Consider the following 8,087-nt stretch of genomic DNA (forward strand, 5'->3'; position numbering starts at 1 on the left):
AGAATTCTTTCCATTCAATTTAATAATGAAAATATTAGCTAATAGGGATAGAGAAATTAGATTTCTTTCGATCAAAGAGCAACGAGCACAATCTAATGCAATTTCCCTAAACTATTCCTATGAGAAGACACAAACTTTTTTAACGTAAAATGTAAGTATTTCTTTTCAATTTCATTAATGTGAATATGAACAAAAGGAAACTAATGCACATACAATCAATCAACCTCTTTTGCAAGAATAAAGACTTTACAATAGTTCTTTTTCGAAGGAAAAGAAGACTTTTATGACACTTTCTTTCGAACAAAGATTAATCGACTATAATCTAACTTTGACTATGGATTGATAATGAAAAAGAAAACATTTAAGAAAAATTAATCAATGAATTCAAAGTAAGGCTAGTAAAGGAGATAAAAACTTGTTTTCTAAGACATGACATTCATTGACCAATCAGCAAGCAATCAAACAGAAGAAATTTGGCAAAAAACTCAATCCAAAGGTGGAAAAATGACCCTAGGAGGATCAACACAGCCCTGAATGGGAGACAGTGCACTTTAGAGCACTGTCCCTAAGCCAAGGGTGCTCTGTAGCACACTGTGTTTCTCACAAGCTTGTGTTGGTGACAGTAAGCCATTTCAAGAGGCAAATTGACACAGTTTTTGACTAAAATTCAATGCAATAAAGCTGAGATACAATCATTGAAAACAAGTAGGGTCTGTAAGATTGTCCTAGGAGGTGGATAAGCTACTAGGAAGGATGATCTTTCCCAGTATGGTTGCCAATTTGTTTTGGAGAATTTGGTATGTATGGATATATACTAATTCCCTAGATACGTAGCCATATCTAGAACAATAGTTTAAAGCACTTTAGCCTTTTCCTATAAGAAATAGATAAGTCAAAGAGGATGAGAAGACCTAATTGTAGTTCGCTTTCCTTTTGTCTCTTTTGTATCAGTCCCGTCGCTCCTTCCCATACTTAACATGCTTGAGAAGTACCTGTAAACATCAATAGAAGACAAAGAACCAATCAAAGCAAAAGATCTATTGATTAAAAGTAAGTGGAATCAAATACATTCACACATATAAGCATCATATAACAAGATAAGCATATGGAAAAAGGGTTCAAATACTTTATTGAAAAGAAGGAAAAATTACAACCATGAAGTCTAATTCGAAGTCACTCCTCCAACTTTGATCCCATCCACATCACATCAAAAGCATGACACTTCGGCAACATAAGAATACTTGTCTCAAAGTCAATTCTCATAGAAATATTATCTCCTTACAATTCATCAAAGTCCAGCCCTTGATCACTTAGATGAGTGCTCAATTTATATGAAGATGTCGGAGGCTATGTCATAAATGGGGGTATTGAATGGCCTTCCATACTTAGAATTAGTTCCATGGAGGAAGGGATGAGAGGATATGATGCATCTTATCTCATTCCTCATCCATTTTTGAGCTCATAGGAGTTGACAAGTGAGGGAAACTTCTAGAAGAATCCAAGAGATAAGAATATTCCCCAAACCCTATGTGAATTTCGCTCAATCTCACCCAACACAGGTCAAAGAGGGCCTAAGTGCTCTGTAGAGCACCCTGGCATAGACTTAATTGCTCTGCAACGAACCCTTACATGGGCCTACCTACGTTGGTCCCTTTAGCGATCATGTCAAGATGTTTTCAAGTCATGAAACTGTCTGGGAAGGAGGCATTCAAAAGGTTGACTTGTTTAGGGCATGTGGCAACTGAAATTAGGGTTTGATGAGCCTTAAAACACTACTATGGATGATGGGAGTGATATGCCAAAATGGATCTGTAACATGGCCGTATTTTGAACAACGTTTACAAGTAAGTTTCTCTCCCTCTTTCTTGGCAGTAAAATTATTCTTACCCTTGCATTTAAATTTCCCCTTTCGTTTGTCTCCAGATTTAAATGGTTTCTTATTGGACTCTTAAGGAACATTCTTGCTTCTTGATTCTAAATGAGTTGCTTGAAAACATACTTCATCTAAATTGGCATGATAAAACACAAGTATAGAATCTCTCAAATAACTATGTAATCCAACTATAAACTTAGGGAGAGTATCTTGTGAGGTCATAGCAACACCCAAGATTAAAGCTCTTCTTATAAATTCTTGTGTGTAGCTTTGGACACTCTGACCTTTAGCTTGTCTAAATTTTTTCCAATCCACAATTGTTTTCTTCATGTAAGCTAATGGATAAAATTTCCTTCTTAATGCAACTATAAAATCATTCCAAGAAGAGATAATTTTACCACTTTTCTTCAAATCTTCTTCAGTTGTGACCTCCCACCAGATGAGGGTTGCACCTTCCAAGAGAAGAGAAGAAATCTAGATCTTTGTGACATCAATATAAATCTTTTGAATCCTACAATATACTTTAATTTGAAAAACCCAATTATCCAACTTTTCAAGATTTACTTCCCCATTTTACATTGGTAATTCAAACTTGACATCAAGCTTAATTAAGGGAGACTAAGCATGTCCTCATGGAGATGTAGGAGGAGTAGGTCTATGTGAAGAAGGAGGTCAGGATGGAGATGAAGGAGGAGTATGAGGCAGAGGCTTTCTCCCATTACACCATCACATTTTGGTCGATTAGAAATTTCTTCTTGCAACCGTGTCGTACTCTCATTTTACAACACTTTCACCATCTCATTCATATCAAAGAAAGATTTTCTAAAAGCTCTCTCATCCTCAAACATAAGTTCTTATCCTTTTAATTCTTCATGTGCCCTGAATTGTGGAGCTTGTGGCCTCCTTGAGCCAATTTTAGGGTTAGGTTCTTCAAGTTCTTCTTCTCCCCTTCTCAATTTAGACCTTGTAAGCATTAAAAAACTTTGCAAATTTTGTCAAACCTTCACAAAACATTACTATGATACCAAACTGATCCAAAATTAAAAAGTGAAGGTATCATGAAATTATTTTCAAGATATTTTATGTCTTTTAGGAAATGGATCATGATTGAAAAAGAACACAAACTTAAGTAAATTTTGCAGAATTTAAACAGTTAAAAATGGACAAACATGCAACATCAAACACAACAAATTGATAATGGAGTTCATCCCTCCTGGACTATGTCTTTGCGTCAACTTCTAATGGTGGCCTTTTTATTTATATGCTCAAATGATCAATACATCATAATACATGCTTCAATCTGCAAAAATAACACTGTTGTTGCATCCAAAATGCCCAAAACCCCCTATTTAAGCTCTTCTTGAGCTCAAAAAGGTTTAAAAATGAGCAATAAACCCTCCTTTTTCCAAAATTGTTCTATAACTTCACCATATTAGCTCTCAACTCTGTCAAAACTTGTAACAAAATGGTGATATCCCAATTGGTCGACGCGTTGGAGTGGTAAGATAAAGGTCACAAGTTCGACCTACACCTCCTGACATTTTTTTTGGTGGTTGGTTTAAATATGAAAAAAAAAATTAATGGTCAAATCCCCTTTCTGATACCCATGTTAGTGGTCATGTGACCCCTTGGGAATGAGTGGCGTGGGCCATAGGTCGCATTCTCTCCCTAGCCCCGCTCCTGATCCTATGGTTGAGATATGACCCGATGTTGTTGCGGTAGGGTGCCACACGCCCACCCCCTGAACTCTATGCCTGCGATTCTATGTGATATTGATAACAAAGGGTTGGGCCATTCATGCGCACACACAAGCTCGCCATTAACCCCATCCCCTCCACCATTCAAAATTAAATAAAACCACATTCCCATGTATAACAAGAAACACTTGTAGCTCGGTTGGTCAAGCATCTGTTGTGTGGATGAGAGGTCATGGGGTCGAACCCCGTGGAGCTGGTCAATTAACCAAACAAATTTTTGGTACCATTCCTAAGGCCACATGTCAACCTCTCATTAGGCCATGCAATGCCCTATGATTGGCCCACGTGGTGGCTCGGGATTGGCCCATCTCATGAACCTTCCAACCAATACCAGCTGGCCATATGTCCTTATGGTATTGGCCCACTTGTCAATCCGTACAACCAATCACCCCGTCGACATCAGCGTACGGTCTACCACATCAGTGTACAATTTGCACAATCAACCCTACACTTTGACTTTTCAGTTGTTTTCCAAAAAAATTAGAACGTAGTAACTTCCTCATACAATGTCAGATTGTGGTGATTCAAGAATCATTGGATTCAGAATGATGAGATCTACGATTTGGTGCTGGTTTCGAGAGATTTTGATCACTTTCATTTTTTAGCATATTTTTGATCCCCTAGATCAACGATGAATATGTAGGATGAAAGTTAAAAAAAGAAGACAAGTCATTAGATAACTTTAAATGAATTTTTTTATTTTTTTTTTTTTATTTTTTTATATCAAACAAGTTTGTAAAAGAATACATGTTTAAGAATCCATTGATACATCACCACACAAATTCATAAAAACAAGATGGAACTTGAATAATTATTTGTAGGAGAAATTAGCAATAATATTTCAAATGTAACAAGTTTAAAAACATTTGAAACAAGGGGATTGAAACAAATGTAACAAGATTCCAAGGATAATTAGATAATTTGAAATTATTTTGCATTTGCTTTATGACAAGCAAGGATTTTTCTCCTTTGGATCTGGAATATCATAAAAGTGTTTGGGAGAATACTGCGACATAATCAGTAGTAGATCCTCTTGTTATAGGGCACACATGGAAAACCTAATGGAGATAAATATGTAAAGGAAAATATGGCAAAGAAAGTTTAGTCTAATTCACATATTTTTTTGAAAAGTAAAACTTTCCTCTAGCAAAAACTCATAAAAAAAATTCCATGTTTTTGAATGTGCTTCACATCTTTTTATAATATTCTCTTCATCTTCTTTAAACTACTTTACGGTAATGTTTCATGTCATTTTGTGTTAGTTTTATTAAGTCCCTTTAGTGAATATGAACTTAGAATTCATCCTCCAAACTAGGTCCCACTTTAAACAATAAAAAATTCCTTTTAATAAATCTTTAAAAAAATTGTTGCCAATCCAGAAATAGTCATTACCATTATTTTAATTTTTAGGGCATGATTATTTATCATTCTAGACATAAAAACATTTCTAAATTTTTCTTCATATGTCTATCTTTTAAATGAGCTCTCTCTTGTCCAATTTAGGCATCAAGAACTCAATATATGGCCTCCAAAAGATAAGGATTTAGCTACTATTGATCTTTCTTCCACGTGAATCTTATCCCATGATTTGCAAGCTTCCATTTTATCCAATATGCAATGTTGGAGTGTACTCACAACATGTTTATAAACAAATTTCCTCCCACATTATTTGTGTATGAAGTGGAGAGAGCTATGGAACCTATTTTGGCTTGTGTATGGTGTAAACTTTTGGTCACCACCTAAATTCCCAGCCACCATGTCAAGTCGCTGCCCAGTTATTTGTGTAAAATATATGCCTTTCAAGTTCCCATGCACCATGTCAAGTCACTGCCTAGTTATTTATGTCAAATACATACCTTCCAATTGCCCAACCACCATGTCAAGTCACTACCTAGTTATTTATCTCAAATGCATACCTTGCAAGTGTTAAATATAGATAGGTCCTCATTTCTTGCATGTGACATTAAGATGAGTGCCAAATAAAGGAAAGAACTAGGCATTGGTGTCCAATCCATACCTTCCAAGTGTCGACCATTGCATGTCATTAGGAGTTGTGCTAAAGGAATTTTAGATGAAGCTAAGAAATAATACTATCTCATAGGATGAACATATCTAATTTCATTGTTATTTAGTGTCCTTGAAACTATCGTCGTTGACCTTGTGTGAGGAAGTATCTACAACATTGAACACTTTCCATGTTTCAAAATTTGGTCTCCATCTAGATGGATATAGGTTCAAGTATGAATTGAAAGCACTCTAGTTGATGTCTAACATGAAAATATAGCAACAGGGAATTTCCTTCATAAAAATATCTTAGAATTTGATATCCATCACAAGCTCAAATAGACTTATAAGATTGATAAAAGGATAAATGAAATATGTAAAGTTTTTTATGGACTTGAAAATGATTATAAATTAGTAGATCTTCGAATAAGAGATTAAAAAAAACTCTCTTTTAAACTCTCATACCCCTATTATTTTATGTGGATGTGAAATTTGGGGACGTAGTATCTCTAGAGAGTTGTGGAGGAAGATAGAACAAATCTAGAAAAAAATTATAACCCATAATATCAAGATTAAAGGGAATACACCCTATCCTATCATCCAAATTAAAGCATGACTTTCCCTCATTGGAAGCATGGATATGATTAGGTATCTTATGTATAAGAAGAAGTTAAATAATATGGAAGACAAGAGGTTTCCTAAAATTGATTTTAACACTAGCCAAAACCACCACCTTCGGTTCAAGCAGGCATGACAAAAGGATACCAAGTCTTGAATAGACCATTAGGGGATAAAGGAGCATATCATTTTGTATAATACACAATATTAAAAATATTATTTCATCAACTTTTAAGGAGAATTGCGGGGTGATAAAGATTTAGAGGGAAAAATGAAACTGAGATATTATAAAGAGGTAATATCCTCAAATTTGGAAAATCAAAAGTATCTATCTATTTTAACTAGTGTGAAGAAGAAAATAAACATTGCTAAAGTAGAACGAATTCTCATGAACTCGGTAAGGAAATTGAGCATTGGTTAATTCTCAAAACACCATGGGATGAAAGTGCATGACACCTTTGTGAGACTAAGAGGATTAAAGATAAAAAAACACTTTCATTAGATTGTCTAGCTTATACTTAGATTATATATAAGTTTCAAAATATTTGTCACAATATCAACCTTCTTGACCTCTTAATTGAACAAAACTATAATGATCTTGGAATGCTTGTCTTAATGCTTTCAAGCATGAAATAAAATGCTAAAGAAGTCTGAGTAATCTCTTACTTTATTAAGGCATGATAGACTATTCCATTAGTGGACATTCTTTATCATCATCATCAACACTATCATAATGCATATTACCTTCAGAGTTATGTTCACTAATGTTTAAATTTAATATTTTATCATTTAATATTTCGAAAATAGAGAAGCGGAAATACAATTTGGTAATTGTAAAATTCATTCAAAAATATTATAATTTCACTCAGAGGTTCTCTACAACCCAGTGTAAGGGAGACGTTGTCATATAACATTACATTTAAAAATAATAAAATAATACTTACAATAAAAAGTTTAAAAATAGTATTAACAAAAAAAAATCAATGTCAGCGATAGATAAAATACTTCAATTCCATCTTAATTTTACATCCACTTTATATAGAGATAAAGTAATTGAAAGTATGAAAAAAAATACTTTTTAATATAATTAAAGAGATATGCAATTTCTTCACTATTTAGTATTGAGTTGTCAAATGCCATGTAAAAATAATACAATTGATATTACATGACATGTAATTTATTTTATGTTTACTTCGCGTAGTTAAAATTATTAACAAGAGAGAGAGAGAGAGAGAGAGAGAGAGAGAGAGATTTTCCACTTGTAAATATGATTGGGACATATATTAACATTTTAATGTGTAGGATATGAATCATAAATAAAATATTTCAATATAAACTATGTATATACTATATAAAACAAAAGGGAAAAAAATTATGTATATATATATATATATATATATATATATATATATGGGGGTAGTCTAACTATGAAATGACCCTTTTCACGACATTTTTTCTAGTCAATTTTACCCAAAATTCGGCAGAGATATTTAAAAAATTGAGTTTAAGTTGTTTAATCTATAGAATTTGTGTGCCCCATAGGGTTATTCAGGGTGTCAAATCCATTTATGCATTGAAAATTCATTTTAAACAACAACAAAAATCACATTTTTGCTTGAAATTATTTTGTCGGATTCCGGTGAAAACGTCTATTTCATTTATAAGTTAGACCACACCCATTATATATATATATATATATATATATATATATATATATATATATATATATATATATATAAAAGATAATTCTTATTCCATTGGTAGGTTTTTCTAGTGAGATTTGTAATTTGTTCATTTTTTAATATGTAGTTGATATGTAACATTTTAAAAAATAC

This window comes from Pinus tabuliformis, chromosome 8 (assembly GCF_031772625.1).
Source record: "Pinus tabuliformis cultivar Carrire ecotype Pingquan chromosome 8, CPIR1, whole genome shotgun sequence".
Lineage (NCBI taxonomy): Eukaryota > Viridiplantae > Streptophyta > Pinopsida > Pinales > Pinaceae > Pinus > Pinus tabuliformis.